Here is a 24,194-nt window from a genome sequence, read left to right as displayed (position 1 = left end):
AAATGATATAGTCTTCACCTGCTACAAAACTCGATGGTACAATTCTAATCATGCGAATAAATGTGTTGTTGTCGAGCATGAAGAGAAGTCATTGGATTACCAACCATTGATGAATGTCGTTAACCAATGCGAGGCAAAATCGCCATTAATGTCAATGAGTGCCAAGGTACCTAAGTACATCTTGCAAAGTGTGAATAGATGAGCTAATGTTGAGCCACTAGCAAGATACAATGATCAAGGGACATTGATGTATTCCCATGACTACTGGCGAGAGAACTTGTCATTGATGCATACAAGCGTTAAGGTACTAATAAGGACTCGCCTTGAACCTAGATAATGTGTTGATGTTTATAGGTTAAGACTTGCTATAAGGGAGGCCTTAATGAATCCTCCATCATTTAACGTGAGTATGAAATGATGATTTTGGAAGGACTATGAATGAAAATTTTTGCAGTGGATCAAGGTTTATTTAATGGAAAGGAAAATTACAAGAGGGTAAACAAGAGAACGAAAAACAGAAAGACAAATCAGCATGTAAGCGAGCTGAATGTCTCTACGAATGGAAATTCTGGAAAATGTGAATAGAAAATGTAAATGGAAAATGTGAAGGAAACATGTGACTCTTGCAAGGAAAATGGTGATGATGATGCTTAGCGAAAATTCTTGAATAACTTGTGAGTTTGGAGAGGAAAAATGATGGCATTTATGGATGATAGAAATGGATTCAATTGGTTCATGTTTCTTGAAATTGGTCGTAGAAAACCAATCGTGCACAATTGGCTTCCTTCAATTCTCCAATTTCCATGGAACCTGAAAATAAACATGGCACTAACATTGCAATAAAACGTAAGTGTGTTCAAAGAGAAGTGATCAATTTCTTTTTGATACATACGAAAAATTTGCATAATTAACAGGTTCATGACATGTCTTTGTTTCAAATGGTTAGTCCAATTTCACAATTGTGATAATAAATCCAATTTCTAAAAGAAAACAATTTCCTCAATTTATGTTTGAATCATAGCATTTCATAAAGATAAAGAAATATTATTTGCAAATGCTTAATGATTCCTACAAAACAATCTTCGATCAAAAATTCATCAATCAATCCTGCAGATAAAGCGCCTTCATAGTTCTTCTTCTTTCCTGCATCATGCTTGAAAACATAATCATTAGACAAAACCAATAAATTTTGATCATGATTTTCTGATTAGAATGCATTGTTGACAAATAGATCATTGAGTTAAATACAGAGCTGCAAAATTGTTTTTCAGCTGCAAAATTGTTGTTCAGCTAGAGAATTGTGCACTTTCTGTAGCTAAAATTTTGAGCAGAGAGTTAAGTACGCATAGCTATGAATTTTTGTTATGAACAAATAGCTAGTACAATCTTCAAATTGATCAATGCCTCTTCCAGAAAAAAATAAAAATAAAAAATAAATAAATTTGTATTTTATATTATTATTATTATTTTATCATGTCCATTATCATGTCTAGATATTCCACTCATATTCCTATACCCTTGAGTGATTGTGGTCTTTGATAATTTCTTACAACCCTCTGCTTGCTCTTTTTACTTTCAAATACATGTGGAGATTTGGAATTCAATCATGTAGGGGATTTAAAGAATAACACATTTTTCATGTAATTTGTTTTGAGTGATTCACAAAATCAAGGAAAATTGGATTTGGAGCATCTAGAATAGTTTAGAAAACAAATAAAAATATCAAAACTTAACAAGTTGCGATAATTTTTTTTTACCGATACTGGTATCCCTGAAATGCCGGAGGAAGTGCTAGAGGAAGTTCTTTGAAGATCTCCTTGAACTTGTGATCATAACACAGTTTCAACCCTGGATCATGAGACCATCAATGAAGCTTCTTTTGTCGATCCTTCTATTAAACCATCACAAATATTCTTTGGAACTGTATTTCAAATGGCATGTTGGTTGACATCTCCAATTAATTTTCTTGTGTTTTTTTTAGTTTTTCCACGTCTTCTTCCTTTTGATTTTGCGTCTTCACCACTATGACTGGGCAGGGACTATGGTGGGACATAAAATCACTGACGCTTCCAAGGAATGTTATTGCAAGCATGCCACATCCATAGCTTCCAATGAAAACTACGTCAGCTTGTAAAGCTTGCAACCCCTCACAAACCCTTTGTTCTGTTGGCCCTGTCACAACCATACCTTCACATGGAATCTTTGTATCTTTTGAAGAATATTGCATATATTTCTTAACTAAATGCTTGCTATCGTTTATTGCTTAAACATCATCCTTTTCTGTAAGATCAACTGGCACATAAATTTCTTTCATGCCAAATTCTCCTGTTCCCATAACAATAACTGGAAGCGTAGTTGGATGATGCACATGATAAACAATTACTTTATCTGATTCTCTGTAGAGATTGTGAAGGGCCCATTTGAAAGCATAAAATTTCTTTGCAGATTGATTTATTGCAATTACTATCTTTCTGGATACTCTTGCTGATGTCAAGGAATCATGCATCTGCGGCAACTTAGGTTGTTGAATAATTGCCACTGGGAAAATGGTGTTATGAAATACGTAATCGCTAAAATCTGATCTGCCTCGTCAACAATCCAACTTCCTCGATTACCTTTTTACACATTTTTCTTCCATGGATTTAGGTGTTAGTAAATCACAACTCTGATTTTTCAAACCACCATAGCATCCAAAATCAGATTTGCATTTAATCAAAAACCATTTTTCTCACGCAATCTAGCAAATAAGGCTGCAAAGAACACTTAAAATATCCCAAACGGTTTCAAATTTAAGACAATTGCTCCTGGGTAATATGATTAACCCCGTTATGGGAAAAACCCACGTTGTTTTTTTCAAATTCGTTTTTATTTAGCCATAAATCGTGTTTTAAAATGACGTTTCGAAAACTGTTATGCATTTCTGGCAAATGCTCAGGTAACAGAAATAACTTGTTGGATCTTTCATGTCCACCACCAAGCATGGATGAGGATGAGTGGGAATATTTTCAATTCAGGAGAATTGAAGTTTAACAACCACATTATCAGGATGGAAATCCAGCAGAACCGCATCAATTTTTTTTTTGAATGCGCACAATCTCAGTTGTAAAACTGTTAAACTCAGTGTTCAACAATTCAAAAGACATGGAAAAGGAAGGTATTCGTGGGCGTACATTAACTCTTAAGCTGAATACCATAGCATTTGAGATCTCCGCATATCACATTTCAAGGATGAAAAATCTGGGCCTGCTGATCCTACCCAGAAAACTCTTACCAACTATTTATCCTCACGAAATATTACTCAACAGGTTGGAAGTTCTAAAAGTTATTTAAATGCTGATAGGGATGTTTACAATGATATGGAAGTGGATGGGACATATTCCAGTGAAGGTACCATTCCTGGAAACGAATTTGATCGTCACGATGTTGTCAATATTGACTCAAGTAATAGCCTGCTCAAGTATTATCGACCACAATATCTTGTAAATGATTTGGCACATCGACCATTAACATTGGAACATGACATATCTGCCAGGGAGACTGGGGGATTAGAATGCTTAGCCAGTGAGATTGAGAAGGTGGATGCCAAAATAGAAAATCCACATGCTAATTTTGGGTCAAAAGAAAACTTCATTGAAGGTGTTCATCAGGGGAACCTAGCCCATACTAAAGGTGAACCTCTTACAATTGCATCTGATCAATTTGAACATCCAAGCTTAAATGAGGGCAAGAATCAGAAAGCTAGCTCCAATTCTTTGCATAAGTCTGGCACAACAGAGTGGTCCTTCAAGAATTCGAGGCCAAAGGTTGAAAGGGATTGCATTGAAGATATTAATAAATCTTTGGGAAGTGAATGGCACAGCGGTAGCAACCATGATAGTGACTACAAATCACCAACAAATCTTGCCTTCTCCTGTTTTGCAGCCTCTTCGAGCAAGAATTTTTTTAATTTTTAATTTTTTATTATGATGGATTTTTGAATTTCGGATTCCAAGCTAACGCAATTTTCTTTTTTCTTCGCAGGTCGCATGAGAGCTTAAATTGTCAATTTCTCAATTCTCTTAAAAAAAATAATTGATAATTTTTATTTAAAAATATTACATTTCCCTTATTCAAAAACATGTTTTTTTTTTTAATTGAAATTCTAACATGTTTTTTTTTTGTTATCAACAATCAAAACATAATTTTTTTATTGAAAATATTTGTGATGTTAATGAAAAAATGCAAGAAAATAAATAAAAATCTAAAAGACTTTAAACTCTAAAATAAAAATGCAATCAAGAACGTTAAAAAAAATGCAATCAAGATTGTTTTTATTTTTCCTAATTTATCTATTTAAAAGATTTTTTTTTTTATTTTTTTTATTTTTTTAAGTATATGAATGTTTCTAATGGAGCCATTTACGGTTTAGACTTTCTAGAATGTTCATATCCAAATTTGCAGAATGTACTTGATTGTGTATGAGGACATGAGAAGTCATCTTAACCTTTAGATTTGCTGCAAATATGTCTTGAAGAATGGATGAATGTTGTGGAGCAATCACTTTTTGATACCATTCCTCAGTTTTGTCATTGTGATCCAAAGAATGTTTAATCTTCATTCTAGATCCTTTGTACATAAATGGTTAGTATCATTTTTTTTTTATAGTTTTATAAAAATGACATGCAACTAAATAGTTTATGCATCTACGTCCTTTAATCATGCATCTAGGAAAAAAAAACTGAAAAATGAACTCTAGACTGAAAGTTAGTTCCTATGCATACTTCCCCAGAAACGACGCCAAAATGTTGAGGCAAATTAATTACCTATCATTTAATTGTCAACCCGGGGATTTCGTAAAACTTCCGAAGCATGCATGCACTGTATATGCTAGAAATTAACTTTCAATTTAGATCAATCTAACTACAAAACGAAATAACAACAAACCAAATTCACCTATTGTAATTCAACAATAAACTCAAAAGAAATTATAGTACAATTATACTACAGTACGTGGAAGTGAAATTACATGAAATGAAATCTAATCTAAGGGATCATGTGTGCATTATCAAACCAGGGTCCTATGAAATGAATAATCAAAACCACATGACATGAAATGAAAGCAAAAACAATCATTCTTAACCTCTCACATAGGAAAAGATATGAAAGCAAATAAAAACAATTGCTCTTAACTTCTAGATAGGAAAGCAAATAAAAACAATCGCTCTTAACCTCTAGGTAGAAAGCAAATAAAAACAATCACTCTTAACCTCTCACACAGGAAAATATATGAAAGAAAATAAAAATATTGCTCTTAACTTCTAGATAGGAAAGAAAATAAAAACAATCGCTCTTAACCTCTAGGTAGAAAGAAAATAAAAACAATCACTCTTAACCTCTCACACAAGAAAAGATATGAAAGAAATAAATCTTAATCTATGAAAGCAATAAATATAAAAAAAACAATAAATCTCACACATTGTAGGTGGCCAATCCAAAAGCATGAGAGATGGAAAGTTGAGAGGCTCCAAATGCAAGCATAACCAAATCAAAGTGAACATCACTCATGAGCATGGTGCCAAATCCAAATTCTATATTCAAAACATGAGCATTTCCCCAACTTTACACATGCCTTCGAAATGAGGAGGCTCTCCTATTTATACAAAAACATAAGAAGCTACCTCATTAATGGAGGTTCATTATTCTCTCCCTAGATCATAGAGTTGCAACTCAAATAGGCAATGATGAGACACATATCCTCTTTGAACTTTATCCAAATCTTCTTCTATATATTGAAGGGAATTCGAATTTGAGGATTGGAGGCCACACAAGGGTGCCTTGGAAGCTTCCAAATGACCTCCACATGTCATGAAACTTAAGCCACTTTTAAGTATTAGCAAGTATATGCCAATTTTCTAAGTTTTAACCATTTAATTCACTTATAATACTAGATATCATTAACTTTTGAAAATAAAAAGGTAACCCCATGTAATCATGAAAAAGGAGGCTAATGAAAGATTATATGGCTACGAAGTTGCGAAATGTGAGTGAAATGGTGGCGATAAAGGTAAAGTGAATGATATTTTGAAGACATTTTGGAGACTCTACACCCCCTGAGGGGCATTAGGTGGTGGTCCCCAGTTGCCTTGGTTACCTTGAGATGGATGGTTTCGGTTATCCTTCCCTTATTCATTCACTTGGGGTTGGGGGGATTGGTTGCACTATGCTAAGAATACAATTGACCTTGAGGAGGTGGTTTCTATTATGGCATAGGTGGAGGAGGCATGGGAGGTTGGGGCACTAGTGCCGGAGGGGATGGAATAGTAGGCAGTGCATAAGGACAGAAATAATTGGTAGCAACATTGGGATGACAATGTGAAGTGACAACTAGCCCTGGCATCAATCGATGTGGATGGGGAAATACATATGACATGCTTGAACCTTGGTAAGGCTTATCATGGGAAGGAGCAGGAGGGGGATAGGTGTAAGTGGAACAGGTCACCGCTGAGGTTGACCATAACTCATGTGAGGTTGAGGGTATGGTGGAGGCGGAGGGTGTGAGATAGATCCAAAGATACCGTCAGCGGCATGAGATGCCCTTGTCCCATTAGAAACACCAGGATGAGGCAGATCATAAATGAATATGGAAAGAACAAAAAACCTTCCCAGTATAAACACAACCCAGTCCACAAATCTGAAAAATTCTAAAACGAATTCTGAAAAATTGCAGAATGTGGATTCTGACCTAAAAAGTGTGTTGGAATGCAAAAAACTAGCCAAAAAGTGTGTTTTTCTCTCGACACTCTCAATCAATAGATATTGCCAAGATTGTGTTGTCTCCTTCTTGGGTAGTACATGTGACATGCGGAAAGAAGTGGAAAACCAACATAATCCAATTTTTTTTCTAGAAAAAGAAAGGAGATCTAAAAATAGAAATTGAGAGGCTAAAAATAGCTGGATAAAATACTAAAAACCATTGAAACGATAGTCACCAAGGATCTCAATTACTACACTAGTGGAGTTTCCATTTGTTAGTATGAAAATTCTTAGCAAGTGTAAAAAAAATACTTCACTTAAGTCACTAGTGACAAGTGACCCTAACAACAAGATGTGGTTGTTTATGCTTCAGATCTGCAATGACAAAAGAAGAAAACCTTGCAGCAAAAAGATCATATGCAATCTAAAACATAGAACAACAAGAAATAACTGATGCAATAACCCAATAGAAGAAGACTTTAAATGAATAATATTTTTATTAATAACACCTGGTGAAGAATATTTACAACATGGGTTTGTAAATCCCCCTCTGTGGGATGGGTCCTTTGATGTCTTTGTGCTTCAACAATCTGTTTCCCTCTTAATATGAAGAAAACCAAAAATAAGATATAAATCAAGTGGGAGATCAAATGGCATGAGATGATAATGGTGAAGAATGAATTGAAAATACCCTTGTTTATAACAAAGTATTGGGCTAGACTAGCAATTGGAAAATAATAAAATATTATTGACCAAATAAAAATATTACTATTATGAATAACTTTATTATGTTTTTTGGAGAGGGAAAAGGTATTTAGAATGGTCAAATATCTTAATTTAGAAAATGGTTAAAGTAATCAAAAAATAAAATTATTTATAAATCACTTTGCAAGAGTTAAGAAAGGTGTGAATTTGAAATAATTATTAAATAGTGATTTAACAATTATTCCAAACATAAAACTAAGTAATAATAAATAAATAGTAACTTATTTAATTATTCCTAGGTGATTTAGTCAAATGTGTTAACAAATAATTATTTCTAGAGAAAATTAAATAAATAATGATTTATTCAATTATTCTCATGGGGTTTTTTGATTTTAAATAGAAAAAATTTAATAAAATGGTTTACTAAATTATTTCCTATGGTGAAAGTGATTTTACTATTGTAAAATTAATCCTACATAGTGTATTTTGATCCACCTAGTTAGAAATGGCTAGGTGATCAGTTTTTAGGTGATAATGCTCGAAGCTACTCTACTGCTCCGCGGAAGTTAATTCAAAATCTAGAACACAAATCATAACATGCAAGAACAATTATCACACATGCACATAGATTTATCTAGGGTAAAGCAACTTCGAAAAACCACTTCCTATATGTATTGCATTAATCAAAGAATATATATGAATACATATGCTTTCTCAAGCTTGAGCACAACCTACAAGTGTATAGTCTATCTCTTTGCTTGATTAACTAACTCTGGCCAACACTTAGCCAATTTTCAAGCCCTCCAAGCTCTTATTTCCTTACTATGTTCCTTGAGGAATTAGGCCCCTATTAATTAGGAAATTCCCTCATTTTGATTGTGCAATTCCTTTAGGTCCTCCCTCTGATTTCACGCACCACCTGTACACTTCGAAAGAGTCTATAACTAATAATACAATACCTTGAAATCTCCATCTCAACTGGGTAACTTGAAGTCTCTACATGAATGAGATAATTTAGGCTGATTGATTAGTTATCCGAATGATCACTGTGTGTGGTTAAAGTTCCACTTCCACAAGTTGACCTTCCATTATTTTCTCCAATAGTTAGAACTAGTTTAATTGACCAAAACTCAATTTAACTAAATTAAATTGCTACATTTTGGCTTGAGGGGGCCTGACCCAGGTTCAACGTTAGTTATCCGAACAAATCCATACACTACTGGCCCTTTTGGCATCAGCCCACAGAGCGCGGACTGAAGTGTCACTCAAAGCAGTATGGGGGGATGTTGGAACCAAGTTTCCATACCCAGAGATGGTTGTGATGTCGGTTTATTCCAACTATACTTGCCTTCACACAGGTTTTTTAGCCATATGTTCCACCCTTAAGTACCTTCAAAAAATGGTACAATTGGATTTTGCGCAACCCTAACCTGCAACTGAGGGACTTTCGCGCTGCTATGACAACGAACTGCGATATCTCCCAAACTAGGCTAAGTGTCTTACTTATCTTATTAATCGATCTTAGTTAGCTTCGTGTAAACATATGTTCTTACTTACGTTCACTTAACCAACACATTTACATACATTCGCGCATCATATAAGAATTATAAGTGAAATTCATACCCAACATAATAAGATGCATAACTAGGAAATAAAGACGCAGAAATTGTAGAATACTTCTCTTTATTGATAATTTCAGACTATTACAGACTTGACCCGCCCTGCACACTCGGCTTTAGGGGTCCGTGCACTCAACTCCGGACTTCTACCCTAGGCTTCTGCACACTCAGCTGCAGAGCCTCTACCTACGGTACAACCCAAACTTAGACTTCTATCTGAGAGCTATCCCTCATACATCATATATTTGTGTATCTATCTTCTATTCTTCCTTTCAAACTACTTAGAGATTAGCTCTATTTATACAATCCCATGGTTTGTGGACCATGGGTAGATCTTTTACAACCGACCTTACATTTCCAAAATAAGGGTGGACAACCCTATGACTCTTTAAAACCTACGCGCCCCGCGACCACAAAATGCAGTCTTTACACTTGGATTACAAACTTTGACCAAAATATGGGCTTTTATCCCCAATACTACCCTTGGGGGATCCCACACCCAATAGGCCCCCAACATAAACATCATGACTCACCCTCCAGTCACTCTGCAGGTGTGGAGATCTTAGCGTGAAGACCTCCCAGCTCCGTTTGGATGACCGCAACCTCGGCAGCGCATTGAGTAGCTTCCTGCTGGACTTCTTCCACTCTCTTCTTAGTGACTGACACTGAACTGCCACCCGAAATCTTTTGCTGAGTTTCCTGTAGTGTCGTGAGCTTTCCTTCAATGGAAGCTATGATCATATATGCCTCGTCTATCCACAGCTGTAGGCGCGCTTTTGTAGGTTTTAACCCTGTACAGAAATTACCTGCATACGAATTCTTAGACAAAGAAAATAAACAATGCGAGAGCATAACCCATAAAACACATATGCACAGAGATTTTTCCCTGGATCCCAAAACTAGGACTACCAGCTTGATTTTTCATTATATTCCTTTCAATGTTACAATACATATTTATACATGCTGAAGCATCCAATACCATGGACCGAAAACCATCGCGTCCAATACCATGGACCGAAAAACCATTGCGTCCAAAAAACATGTGCGAAAATCATGCACAAAACCATAGGTGGGTCCGCCCAACCTAACATATGGTCCCATAAAGTGGGGTTACGGGTGTCCTTCAAACCCCCTATTAACTACGTGGAAAGAATATAACACAACCCAACAATCTCCCACTTGTTGTTTTCTTTCCACAGGGGGCCACAGGAGAGCTTAATCATTTTTTCAGCCCTGAGATTCCCATTGCTTCTCTACACCAAGAGAACTTCTCAGAGCTCACAGATTTTGTCAATGCATCTGCAGTATTCTTCAAAGTGTCCACCTTTACTAGTAGCACCTTTCTGTCTTCTATCATATCCCTCACAAAGTGATACTGAACATCAATGTGCTTTGTCTTTGAATGATAAGCAGGGTTCTTTGCCAAGAAAATTGCACTTTGGCTGTCACAGTCTATTCTTATAGCTCCCTGTACTAACCCCATACTTGAACACAATCTCTGCAACCAAACTGCTTCCTTGCTTGCATGAGTGGCTGCCATGTATTCTGCCTCTGTAGTTGATAGTGCCACTACAGATTGTTTCTTACTCATCCAACTGAGTGCACCTCCAAATAGGTTAAACACATACCCACTTGTAGATCTTCTCTGATCCAGGTCTCCAGCCCAGTCTGCATCAACAAAGCCATGAATATCCAACACTCTGTCCAATCCTGGTCTTCCTTGGTAGCACAAACCATAATCACTAGTGCCACGCAAATACCTGAAAACCCGCTTCACTGCTGTCCAGTGCTCCTTCCCAGGTTTTGACATAAACCTGCTCAATACTCCCACTGCATGTGCAATGTCTGGTCTAGTGCAGACCATTGCATACATCAGGTTACCCACTGCACTTGCATATGGAACACGAGACATGTCCTCTTCCTCTTCTTGTGTCTTGGGACACTGTTCAGCAGATAACCTCACACCTACAGGAATAGGAACCTTCACCGGTTTACTATCCTGCATATTAAACCTCTGCAGTATTGTCTCGACATACTTCCTCTAGTTTAACCAGAGCTTCCTCTTTGACTGATCTCTTTTAATTTCCATGCCCAAAATATAGTTTGCAGCACCAAGATCTTTCATGTCAAATTTGGAGGACAATTGGGTCTTCAAATCCTGGATAATTTCTTTGTCATTTCCAACCAGCAACATATCATCCACATACAAGACCAGATAAATAACACGGTCACCAATTAATTTAAAATACACACAATGATCTTCTTTGCTTTTGGTGAAGCCAAGTCTCCGTATAAATGTATCAAATTTTGTGATACCACATCCTTGGTGACTGTTTTAACCCATACAGAGACTTCTTTAACTTGCATACCAGTTCTTTCTTACCCTTCACCGCAAAGCCTTCTGGTTGCTTCATGTATATTTCCTCTTCCAAATCCCCGTGAAGAAATGCTGTCTTCACATCTATCTGTTCTACCTCAAAATCAAAACCAGCAGCAACAGATAAAAGTAATCTAACAGAAGTTACCTTGGCAACAGTAGAAAAAATATCACCAAAATCAATTCCCGGCATCTGGGAATAACCTTTTGCTACCAGCCGAGCTTTGTATTTCTCCACCTTTCCTTCTGCATTTGTCTTCTTCTTGAACGCCCATTTGCTGCCAATGGGTTTCCTTCCAGCCGACAACTCCACCAGATCCCAAGCCTCATTTTTGTGCAAAGATGCCATTTCATCGACCATGGCCTCTTTCCAGAGTTTTCCATCCTTTGAATTCAATGCTTCCTTCATAGTTCTGGGATCATCATCAGTAACAGACAAAGCAAAATTTGAACTGAAAGCAGATGGACTATACCTTTCTAGCTGCCTTCTTTCTCGAACTGATCTTCTCACAGCCGGAGTTTGTGGCTCTTCATCTTCTGATTCCTCCTCTGCTGTAGAGTCTGATTCTTCCTCCTTTGGCTCAAACTCTATCTTCTCAGGTTCCTTTGGTTGGACTTCATGTTGAATAACATCTTTTACCTCTCTGAACAACACATCTCGGCTGTACACAACATTCCGTGTGACTGGGTTCCAAAGCTTATATCCCTTTAAACCATCCTTATACCCAATAAAGATGCACTTTTCAGATTTACTATCCAACTTGGTTCGTTTCTCCTTTGGAACATGTACATATGCATCACATCCAAATACCCTTAGATGTGAAAGAGAGGGTTTCTTACCAGTCCATACTTCTTGTGGAGTCTTATCCTCCAACGCTGATGAAGGTAATCTATTGATCAGGTAACATGCAGTATCCACCGCCTCTGCCCAGAATTCCTGTCCTAACCCGGCACCAATGAGCATGCTTCTTTCCCTTTCCATCAACGTCTTGTTCATTCTTTCTGCGACTCCATTTTGTTGAGGTGTATATGGAGTAGTCTTCTGTCGTGCTATACCACACTTCTTACAAAATTCTTCAAATTCCTTGCTGCAAAATTCTCCACCATTATCTGTCCTCAGCACCTTTATCTTCTTCTCTGTCTGATTTTCCACCAGAGCCTTAAATTCTTTAAACCTATCAAAGACTTCAGATTTCTTCTTAAGGAAATATATCCATGTATTCCTTGAGAAGTCATCTATGAATGATACATAGTACACAGACTTACCCAGTGATGGAACCTTCACAGGTCCAAACACATCACGGTGCACAAGCTCTAATATCTGTTTCGTCCTCTTACCACCAGAGGGGAAACTCACCTGATTCTGCTTCCCATACACACAATTTTCACAGAAATCAAAATCCAGAGAGCTATCATTCATACCTTCTACCATACCTTTACCATGAAGTATTCGAAGGCCCTTCTCTCCAATATGTCCAAGCCTTTGATGCCACAACATGGTCTTCTCTCCAGAGACCGCTAGATTTTCTACTCCATTTTCAGGAACCATAGAACTATTGCACCCATCAACAACAGTGCTACCTTGTAGCTTGTACAGAGTTCCAATCCGAACTCCCTGCATCAATATCAGTGCTCCTCGAACCATCTTGCAGGTATCTTTCTCGAACACCATCTTTACACCTGCATCATCCAACTTGCTTACAGAAATCAGATTTCTGGCCAATGTAGGAATATGTAGAACACCCGGAAGTGCTCTAACCTTTCCACCTTGCAACTTCAACTTTACTTTTCCCCGACCAATGATTCTAGCCTTCCTATCATCTCCTAAGAAGACATCACCACCATCGTATTTCTCATACTCACAGAACCACTCTCTATGGGGAGTGAAGTGAAAGGATGCACCTGAGTCAATCAACCATGCCTCATGATCTACATGTGTACTTGAAGAAGCCAAGTACACATCCCCACCTTCATCTGAGGTGGTTTTCGCCTCTGCAGAAGGAGCATCATCAGATCCCTTTCCTTTATCAGGAGCTTTAGATTTACAATCCCTTCTGAAGTGCCCTTCCTTTCCGCATTTCCATCACACCACCTTTGTAGGTTTTCCTGGAGATTTAGATCTCCCTCTAGATTTAGATCTCCCACTCGATGACTTATTTTTGTTTCTGTTCTGGGACCGTCCTCGTACAAACAAGGCATCACCATTCTGGTTGTCCATATTTTTCCGTCTCATCTCCTCCGTCAACAAGGCTGAGACTCTTTCATCAAACTGCAAAGCAGTTGCATTGCTACCTATTGCAATAACCAGACTATCCCACGAATTTGGTAGAGAACACAACAGACTGATGCACTTATCTTCATCTGAAATTTTAATATCAACAGATAATAACTAACTTACCACAATATTAAACGCATTCAGATGCTCTATCACCGAGTCTCCATCTTTCATCCTTAGGTTATATAGCGTTTTCCACAGGAATGGTTTATTCACCAGAGACTTAGATTGGTACAAAGTCCCTAACTTGACCCACAAAGCCTTTGCCGTAGCTTCCCCTGATACATTCAACAATACTGAATCTGAGACACACAATTGTATTGTGCTCTTTGCCTTCTGATCGAACTTCTTCCATTCTTCATCGGTCACTCCCGATGGTTTAGTACCCGGATCTACCGCGATCCACTGATCTTTATCCACTAACAGATCCTCCATCTTGAGTTTGCACAACTCAAAATTCTGACCATTGAACTTCTCAATCTCTATCTTTCCACTGCTCGCCATCTTCTTTCACCACTAGAATCGATCTCGCAGATATCCCACTGAACAGGGTCTACCACAGGCCCGAGCGAAACCCCTCAGCAACAAAGGCGTCCCCTTGAAGCCAAAACAGCTCTGATACCAAATGTAGATTTTAACCCTGTGCAGAAATTACCTGCATACGAATTCTTAGACAAAGAAAATAAACAATGTGAGAGCATAACCCATAAAATACATATGCACAGAGATTTTTCCCTGGATCCCAAAACCGGGACTACCAGCTTGATTTTTCATTATATTCGTTTCAATGTTACAATACATATTTATACATGCCGAAGCATCCAATACCATGGACCGAAAACCATCGCGTCCAATACCATGGACCGAAAAACCATCGCGTCCAAAAAACATGTGCGAAAATCATGCACAAAACCATAGGTGGGTCCGCCCAACCTAACATATGGTCCAAAACCAAAATTTTCCGAGGCGCTGCCCCAGACCCCATAAAGTGGGGTTACGGGTGTCCTTCAAACCCCCTATTAACTACGTGGAAAGAATATAACACAACCTAATAGCTTTTAGGACATCTTCTTTGTGCCGAGCAACATCCACCTCTTCCTTAAGCACCTCTGCCTCCTGCATCTGTGCAAGCCTCTGGGTAAGGGCGACAATCTGTGTGGTCCCTTTGACCTTGTTATATCTTTGTTGTAGCTCGCGCGCCTTTTTCTCCAGGCGCTCTACATTCGGGTCCTCTTCTAGGGTGGTCAGGACCTTGAATTAATGTTCAAAAAGTCCCATGCCATCTGCTACTTGTTCCTTGACTTTCAGCGGTGGCACGTTGTTCCCTGACTTCTGATGGAGTTGAAGGCTAGCCCTCAACTACAATTCTATGATCTACAGGTTCAGCTCTAGCTAAATCCTGGCCATCTCTGTCTTAGCGTTGTGCACCACTGTGGCCAACTTGTGGACACATGCCTCAATCGGTTCTTCTGCCTGAATGTCTAAATCCGAGACCATTTGATAGGCTTCCTACATTTCCTGCATGATTTTATTATTCTGTTCCACTGCCTCATTGCACTGCAGGTCCAACTGTTCGATATTGATGCACTTCTCGCTCATCACCTGCAAAGCGCGACTCTCCCAGGCCCTAAGTTCTGCGATGACTCCATCCTGCAAGAGGTGGAGCATCTCTCGAGGGAGTGTGGACATATTCAATCCCACACCTTTTAGGCTCCTGACTGTGGTCTTGTTAGCCTCATTTTCTATAGGAAGTTCCCCATCTGGTAGTAGTATCGCGTTGGTCACCGTTGTGTGCAACATCTTCGTGGCAGCTGAAGTGCAGATTGCGGGGCTGGTGGACACCGTGCCAGCTTGTGGAGTGTGAGCCTGCAACTCCTACAACTGTGTCTAGAGAGCCGCTAATAGCAATTGCTGCTGCTCTTTGAATTGTTGGAGGACCTCTATGGTGACATCCCTCACTGTTTTTCCACTATCGTGCAAATCCCCCTTAGTGAAGGTGATTGGGTCCAAGGATGTCTTTGAAGCCTTGGTTTTCTTCAGTTACACTGCCTTCTCTTACGGTCACTAACACTTGAGTTGGGAGGATGTTGTCTGCGGGTCTGCACCACCTTATTCTGTCAGCTCCTCTATTTCTGCCTTAGCCCCGGGTGAAGTTGAATTTTGTCCTTCGTGCTCTTCTCCTCCTGTCTCCTGTTGTTCTACCAATTTCACGGTGTCACGCACTACCTGGGTCTTAGCCTCTGCTTCCCCATTTTTCACTTCTCAGCCAGCTATGTAATTCTGAGCTTTGTTTCTTCCTTCTTACGCTGCGTGGTGGACTTGTCCGTTTCCACCGCAGAGCCTGTTGCAGCGCGCCACTCCGGCGGCCAAGACTCGAGGACTGCAAAGATAACATCATCTATTGCCAGATAAGGTAAGCTATGCCATGTCTTCGTGGGGTCCTTCCATGCCTTGATAAAGACATGGTGGAAATGTACTTTGAACTCTGCAAAGCTCTACAAAAGAGCATATATTGTGGGAAACAACCATGGCTTGCGATTGATCCCCATCCAGATACTCATCTCGATCAAGGTCCAAATTAACTTGCTTTCGTTTACGTGTTGTGAATCCTTGGTCACCCACAGCGAAGAATACTTCGCTGCCTCTGGAAGATCTGACACGATCGAAGGGAATTGGCTATCTTTTGGTAGCTCCCATTCCATCACTACAATCGACAAAAAGAGCAACTCGTAGTGGAATGTCTTGCCCTGCTCCTGTGCCTCGAGACAGTTCGCAAGGAACTCACTGCATAGATAATTCACCCAGTTGAACTGGAATCCTTCAGCGCATTGGGATGCTAGTGCAATCACAGGCGCAAGCACCTCATCTGCGTGGCACTTCCGCATCACCTTCCTTGCTAATATTTGCGTTGCTACCTTGACTGTAGGGTTGTTAATGCTGGAGATGGCATATCCCTGCTTCTTCTTCTCTAACTTAAATTTCTTCTTCATAGCTTCTGTGAGGGTCAACTCACCACCTTTTCCTTATGATATATTGGCTGGATCTTCCCCTGACTAAGGCAACCGTGTGATCCGATGGATCAAGCGGTCTGTGATGGGAGTGGGCTCCTCCAACCACAAACATCCATCATGCACTAAGCAGAGCAGCTGCCTGATGATGAATATGGTCACTCGGACGCGGTGGTAATGTGGTACCTAAAGTAGGTTGAGCAGCTCGAATTTCTCTACACCCTTAAGACTTGTTCGTGGCTCTAATTTGATTGTTCCAGCAGTCGTGTCAATCAGTCAGCGCATTAGTTGCTCAGTCACTAAATGCGGGAATTTCTTGTGATCTGCGAGGTCCCAATCTTCGAACTTTAGTACAGGAACCCGCCCTAAGCGTGGCCCCTCAAAAACAATGTCATCCAGGAGCAACAAAGTTTGCAGGGAGCTCTTGCTATTGTTTATGTCCTTTGGCACCTTGGATTTTCCCTTGCGTGGAGGAACATATTCTAGTAACCTGGTAATAGGGTCCGCACCCTGGGTTTCAAATTCCATTTCCAACTCCTCCTCATCTACCATGATTTCTTCAGATTCTTCCTCATCTGCCTCCAGATTAATGGACTTCCCCTTTTCCTGCAAAGTGAGCTTGGTCCTCTGTGGGTTTCTTGGTGAGATTCACACCAGTAGCATAGTCTGCTTATGCTTCTTTGGTCTCGATGTCCTCGGTTATTTAGGGACTTCGACTACCACTTCAACACTCTCTGGGGAAGCTTCGACTACCTCAATTTCCTACGCGGTTTCCTCAGCTATCACCGCTTCTGTGTCCTTGGCTTCCACAAGTGTCAACATCATTCTATTCAATAGGTCCTTCATCTCCTTCGGCAATCTCTCAAACGTTGAACTTGCTCTCAAATCCTCAAAATTCGCACGGTCCATACACACTTGATAGCGCGACAACTGAATTTTCAAAATGGCAAGTGTTTTTCGCTAGATAGCCACTTATAATTTATAGGGCCTTTTGAATTCAAATCTGACCATTCCCCCCACATTCAGCCCATTAATACTAGATTGGCAGTAAATTTTCAAGAATCTAATCCATAAATTTCGCCTTAAGTGCCTTCCACCCACTCCATTTGGCCATAATCTGACCATCAAATCGTGAAAAATGACCTTAACGGTCACTTTCCGACAGACTTGCACGCTATTTCCACGAGTAGCACAACTGCCTTCGCGCTGTTGCGGACCCTGTGACACTTCCCTCCTTCGCGCATTCTTGAAATCGCAGAGCTCCCCAACCCGGGCAGTGTCATTTATAGTCCTGCACCTCCTTTCAACTTCTTAGAGCGCTAAGACTGTGCTACTTTCATTTAGTCACATGGCTAGGCCACTAAGGTATGGATTCAAGTGACTACCATTCACCTTTCGTGGGAAGGGTTCTCCATTTAACTTGACCAATTGTACCACTCCTCTGTAGGTAATCTTCTTAATAACATAAGGCCCTAACTAGTGCACCCTAAATTTTCCGAAGAATTTATGAAACTTACTATCATACAACAAAACCAGATCGTTTACCTTAAATATGCGCACTTGATGTGTCGATCATGCCATGCCTTTTCACACTGCTTTTGGACTTGTTGGTGAAACCAAGCCAAAAATCTTTCTTCTTAAATCTCATCTAGCTATGTGAGCCTCTCTTCTAGGGCTCCATGATCTATCATACCTGTGAGTGCTACTATGCATAGACTAGGCACGATGTATTCCATAGGCATTACGGCTTCCACACCATAGAAAAGCCTAAAAGGGGTTTGTCCTGTCAGTTTTTTGCATGTTGTTTGGGAAGCCCACAATATTTCAGGTATGCATAGGTCCCAATCACTTCGGTGAGCATTGCAAACCTTGGTCAGCATGTTTTCAAGCACTTTGTTGAATGCCTCCACTGTCCTATTAGCCTGTGGGTGATAAGGTGTGATCTTCTGGTGATATACCTGAAATTCCTCCGTTAGTGCACTGATCGTCTCATTCAGGAAGTGCGTACCACGATCACTCATGAAGATCCTTGGACATTGAAATCATGTCAGTACATGCTCAAATAGGAAATTCACGGTCACCACACCAGTGCAATCCTTCACTGGCTGCACTTCTGCCCAACGAGTGAAATAATTCGTCGCAGTGATAATGTACCTCGCCCCTGTCTTCCCTTGTGTCCTGTCACGCGGAAAGAGTCGTTAGTGCGGACACAACCGACCTTCCTAGAAAGCCTAAGACTTTCTAATGACAAACAAGACAAATAAGAACAATCCTTCCCTAAATATGCTTTTACAATATGAGAAATCAAGTGTTTAGATCCTACCTGTAATCCAACGCTGTTGTAGTAGTCCAGCTTCGTTGATCCGGATGAGCTCCTCCTTCCCTTCGAAACCTGCATTCACCAACAGTCAAACGATTAAATAACACCTGAATATCACATAAAATAAAACATATTTAACATATAGACCAAGGAGTATATGAAACAACTCATTAATAACAAATTGTTGAGAAGAATGGACTAATTTGTATTAAAAGGTAACAAAAGGAACCATTACAACCTGAGCCTTGGTGTTGTGCAAGCTCCTCCCAGGGTCCACAAGAGTTCTCCCTTACTCTGATCAGCTCACCCACCTCCCAATGAAAACAAGTAAAGATGGTAATCTCTCCTCACAAGCTTCTACAAGGAAGTCCTAATTCCAGCAGCATCTACCCTTAGGAATGTTCAGCTTTCAACCTCCCCTCCCTTTGGGCCAATGCCTGTATTTATAGTGCTCTAGAGGAAGTTATTCAGGTCCACCATCAATGGGATAAGCCCCTCTTTGGATGGGATAGCTCCCCTATTGATGGGATAAGTTCCTCTTTGGTAGGGATACATGAACCATCTGGAGGCGCTTCATACACGTCAAACATGCTTCTAGAAGACTCTAGAAATGACCACAAGTAACTTTTTTGGAGTGAAACTTGCGCCTTTTGACCTTTACAGGAGTACACACCCATCCCTTTACATACAGAGCGTACAAGTACGCAGGTATTGTGAACTTGGGTTGCGTACCCGCAGGTAAGGCTAAGAGAAACTCGTACCAGAGATAATTGACTTTAAATGACTTTTCTCTCTTTCTTGAAGTTTGACATGGAGAGCAGAGGCATGAGACTTGCCAAGGAGATAGTATGACAGTGGATGGAGCCATACTAACTGCAAATAGTCATGGTGACATTTTTTAGTGTAACAGATTGCCCCCTAAAGTGCGAAGCCTGTAGTAGATTAGGGTTTTTATGATCTAGGAAGGGTGAAGTACTTTATCATTTCAAGGAGTATCTTGTGCAAGACCCGGTCAGAACCTGCAAATTTTCAACACAAAATACATATATAAGATGATATCATCGCTAAGGTAGGCATTCCCATACTCAGATTGAAAACTTTAACTAACAATCTAACTACTGCTCTGATACAAGAATGATTTTGCAGCACATTACAATCATAGACTTTTGTAGACACAGTATGGACGCAACCATCTGTTTATGATTAGTCTACTGTATAATGAATACAAAACTCCTCGCAGCCTGGATGGTGGAAACTAGATCCAGGGTCTTCATTTCTACTTCCCGAATTGGTACGATTCTATCCATGCGAATAAATGAGTTGATGTCGAGCATGGTAGAAACCACTTGATTACCAGTCAATGATGTAAACTGTTAACAAGTGTGAGAGAGACCACCAGTGATGTCAATGGTTCTCAAAGTACCCAATACAATCCATGAAATGTGAATGAATGAGTTGATGTCGAACACATCACGGAATCCTTCGATCGAAAGTCGATGATGTAAACTGTCGTCAAAGGCGAGAAACCTGCCATTGATGCATGCAGACTTCAAGGTACTGACGATTTCTAAGTCATCTTTCTAGATAATGTGCTGATGTCGATAGAAAGCGACTCGTTGCAGGCAAGCCCACAAAACGGAATCATTGTTCAAGTTGAAGGAATGTTGCTGTAAGGACTGACTCAGGGATGGTCAAATGGATGACAAGTATTTTGCATATGAATGGTTTATTTGCAGAGACCTCTTGAACACATAACAACACGACAGATGGTTTGGTGACGATTGACCCAAAGTTAATACCCGGAAACGGTTGAAGACTTTCAAAGTGGTTTGATCAACTTTTAAGGCAAAGGATTTCCCAACCCAGGTGAATGAAAAGTGTCGTGTTCAAGAGCGGTGATAAGGTTCTTCTGTAACAAAGGATGACAAATTGGTTCATTCTTCTCTCTTTTCCCCCACCATTTCTGGCAAGTACCTCTTTATTTTTTACAAGCTTGAGGAGGATAACATATGCTTGATTATAAGCTCATCCTTCGGATGAGTCCAACTTAGTTTAGATTCGGACCCTAAGAAGGAGTGGTCCGTTCCTGTTTGTAATCGAACAGGTCCTTTACTGTGAAATTTTAACGAGTCCAGTATAGGAGAAACTCGGCGTTTTTCATTTTTAGAGAGTCTGAAAAAACTAAAGAAGACTCCACGGTGAACTTTTTCGTAAATTTGTGTCTCCCAAGCCTGAAAAAGTATAAAATAATACCTGAGAGAACCGCTTGATCTCGTGACCAAGGAGTACTTTCATGATTAGTGTCTCTGACCTGAAAAGTAAAAAGTGATCAAGGACACGTCGTTTTATTTCCGTATCGAGTTTGAAACGACAAAAACGCGGCAATCTTTTCCTGTTTTTACGGTCAGAAAAGAGCTATAAGGGGACCGTCTTTTAGTTCCGTTTTAACGAGTGTAAAAGAAATGCTCGACAATCTTTTCATGTTTTAGGAGTCAGAAAAGATCTTAAAAGATGACTCTGATGTTTTGGTTCGTGAAAAATGATGATTTTACTCTAAAGTCCTTTTGTCCTGCACAAAAATGACACATTACTCATACCTATTTAAGATGGGTAAAAATACATTGAAAAATGTCCCTTCATGGTGAAAAATAAACAAACTTAGCATTCATTCATCCAAAAAACCTATTAAAAGACTTTTTACCATGTCATTTTTACCATTTTACTGCTGAGGTTGAGAAAAGGGCTTTTGACAAGAAAACTTCCCATGGACTTTGCGGAGAATCCGACCATCAAAATCGAGTGCCGTCCCTTTCAGGTATTTTACAACATCCTCCTCTTCAATTTCATCCGTTTAGAATTTCATTTCAAGTTTTAGTTTTATTTTTTGGAGGGTTTAGGGTTTTAAAATGCGTTTCTTGGGGGACGCAGGTGCCCCATGGGCGACCTGCGTACCCCGACTTTTTCGTATATGGGAAAAAGGTCAGGGTACGCAGCCCGCCTTTAGGACAGCTGCGTACCGCCACTCTGTCTTCTGAACGCGGGGTGCGTACCCCATGAAATGCGGATTTTGAAACCCCAAACCCCAATTTTAACCAATCAAAATTTGTTTAATAAATTCTAATCATTGTTTTTTGGTGTGTAGGTCACTCACCATGCTGGATTGGCGTGAAAGAGAGCACGAAGACGTTGATTTGGCCGCAATAGGTCATCAACCTTCTATTGATGCATTAAAGGCATGCGGTCTCTACAAGTACTAGGCTATACCTGGCATGAGGGCCCAGGTGCCATTCTTAGAGTGGCTGGTTGAAAGGTGGAATATTCAGGATCAATGTTTTTACATTGGAGAAAACCAGCTCGAGATAGAGTCCTCCGACATATATTTTCTCACTGGCTTGCCTAACAGGGGCGAGCAACTCTCTCTATTCGGGACTAGGCCGGGAGGCCAATCCCTTGCTAGTCTTCAGCTAGAGTGGTGCAACAATCAAAACCAGGAGAAGGGGATATGTTGTTGGGAAAAGTATCCAATACGGAATGACCCTATCCCACTCTAAGGGTGATAGTACCTCAGCAACAATCAAAGCAAAGCTATTTGAGATTACTTCTTTATGAGATGTAAGAGAGGGGAGAAAGAGATCCACTAACCGATGTCTTCCGCTAATGATTGATCCAATCTTCTCTCTTTGCTGCTTGCTCCCAGCTCTTTGCTCTTTCACTGGCCCAGCTACACCAAGATCCTGCAAAATGGCAAGAGAGGGAAACTACAAGAAGCATACATTCATAATTGATTCAAGGATTAGAATAAATCAAATATACAAGTATAACAATACACCATTGAGACACATGCATATAGAAGAACTTCAAATGCTTTATTAATGGAAGAAGTAAAGTTCAGGAAGTGATACAACCATAAAAGGCCCAATCCAGCATCACCTCCCAGCAGAAAGAAATCTCCTCTTCACCTCCTTCAAGCAAATCACCCAATAGTTCTATACTCAAACCAACAACACTTCCTTACATTCACAAGATTCCAGCCTCCTTAGACCTCATGAGAGAGCTCTATATATAGGAGTTTTGGAGAAAGGATGAGTCAGCTTGAGGCTGGCATGAAGCTGACTAGTGTCCTCTCTCACTTCAGTTATTCTTCAGTTCTTGAGTCCACTTGGAGGTTCTTGCTTCCACTTGGAGATCTAGACCCTCTTACTCATCACCAGTCGAATTCTCTGATCCAAGTGTCATTTTGGAAGCTTCCTGGGCATTGACACCTTGAGGAATGACTGTGCCACTTGGCCAAACTCGCCCAGCGCAGGTAGCCTTCTTTGCAGTTGACATTCATCTCAGGTACATAGTGGAGCAGTTGACATTCAGCGTAGATGCTCAGTGGAGCAGTTGACATGATCCAAAATTAGCTTGTTTTTGAGTGTTTTCAGGTGGAGAACTGATATTCAGTGCTGTGGTTTGCTGACCTTGTTCCTCTAGGGGTAGGAACAACATGTTTAGGGACTTTGGATCCCTTAGATTATTGACATTTCATGCTTCATGCTGTAAGGCACAAAAATGTCTATAACAGTTGCCCCCTAAAGTATGAGGTCGTTTATCGGGTGAAATGCTTTATCAGGAGGATCCGAAGTTCATTCAATCGTTGAGAGGTGACCTGTAATAAAATACAATACAATACATTATTTTTCATTCTTCTTTCATGATCTAGCTGAGGCGGGCATTCCCATGCTCAGCTTTATAAATTCATTTTAGTACATAGAACAGACGATCGTCTGATGGTAGACTGATAATTCTCTGCTGAAATTATCATCCTTTGAGTAGGATGATCATCTGCTGTAATGATGCACATGTTAAATGTCTTTATATTTCCTGAATATATATCGCAGCCCGGATGGATGAAACTAGAACCGGGGTCTTCAAACTCATTCGATCTTCACTCTAAGTACAAGTCGATCCACGTGAGAATTGCGCTGAAGTCGAACATGGAAAGACATCACTTGATTACCGGTCAATGATGTAAACCGTTAACAAGCGCAAGAGGAATCACCAATAATGATAATGACCCTCAAGGTACTGCAGTACAATTCACGTGGTGTGAATATAGGACTTGGCGTCGAACACCACGCAAAATCTTCTGGTCGAAGGTCATTGATGTATACCT

At 39.9% G+C, this 24,194-nt stretch overlaps 1 pseudogene; it reads right to left on the bottom strand.

Annotated features, from left to right (window-relative positions):
* Window positions 1-1,928: 1,928 nt before the first annotated feature.
* Window positions 1,929-2,965, bottom strand: LOC149239540 (universal stress protein A-like protein; annotated as a pseudogene).
* Window positions 2,966-24,194: the final 21,229 nt, after the last annotated feature.

The sequence above is a fragment of the Pinus tabuliformis genome, chromosome 8 (genome assembly GCF_031772625.1).
Source record: "Pinus tabuliformis cultivar Carrire ecotype Pingquan chromosome 8, CPIR1, whole genome shotgun sequence".
Lineage (NCBI taxonomy): Eukaryota > Viridiplantae > Streptophyta > Pinopsida > Pinales > Pinaceae > Pinus > Pinus tabuliformis.
This window is presented reverse-complemented; position numbering and strand designations above follow the sequence as displayed.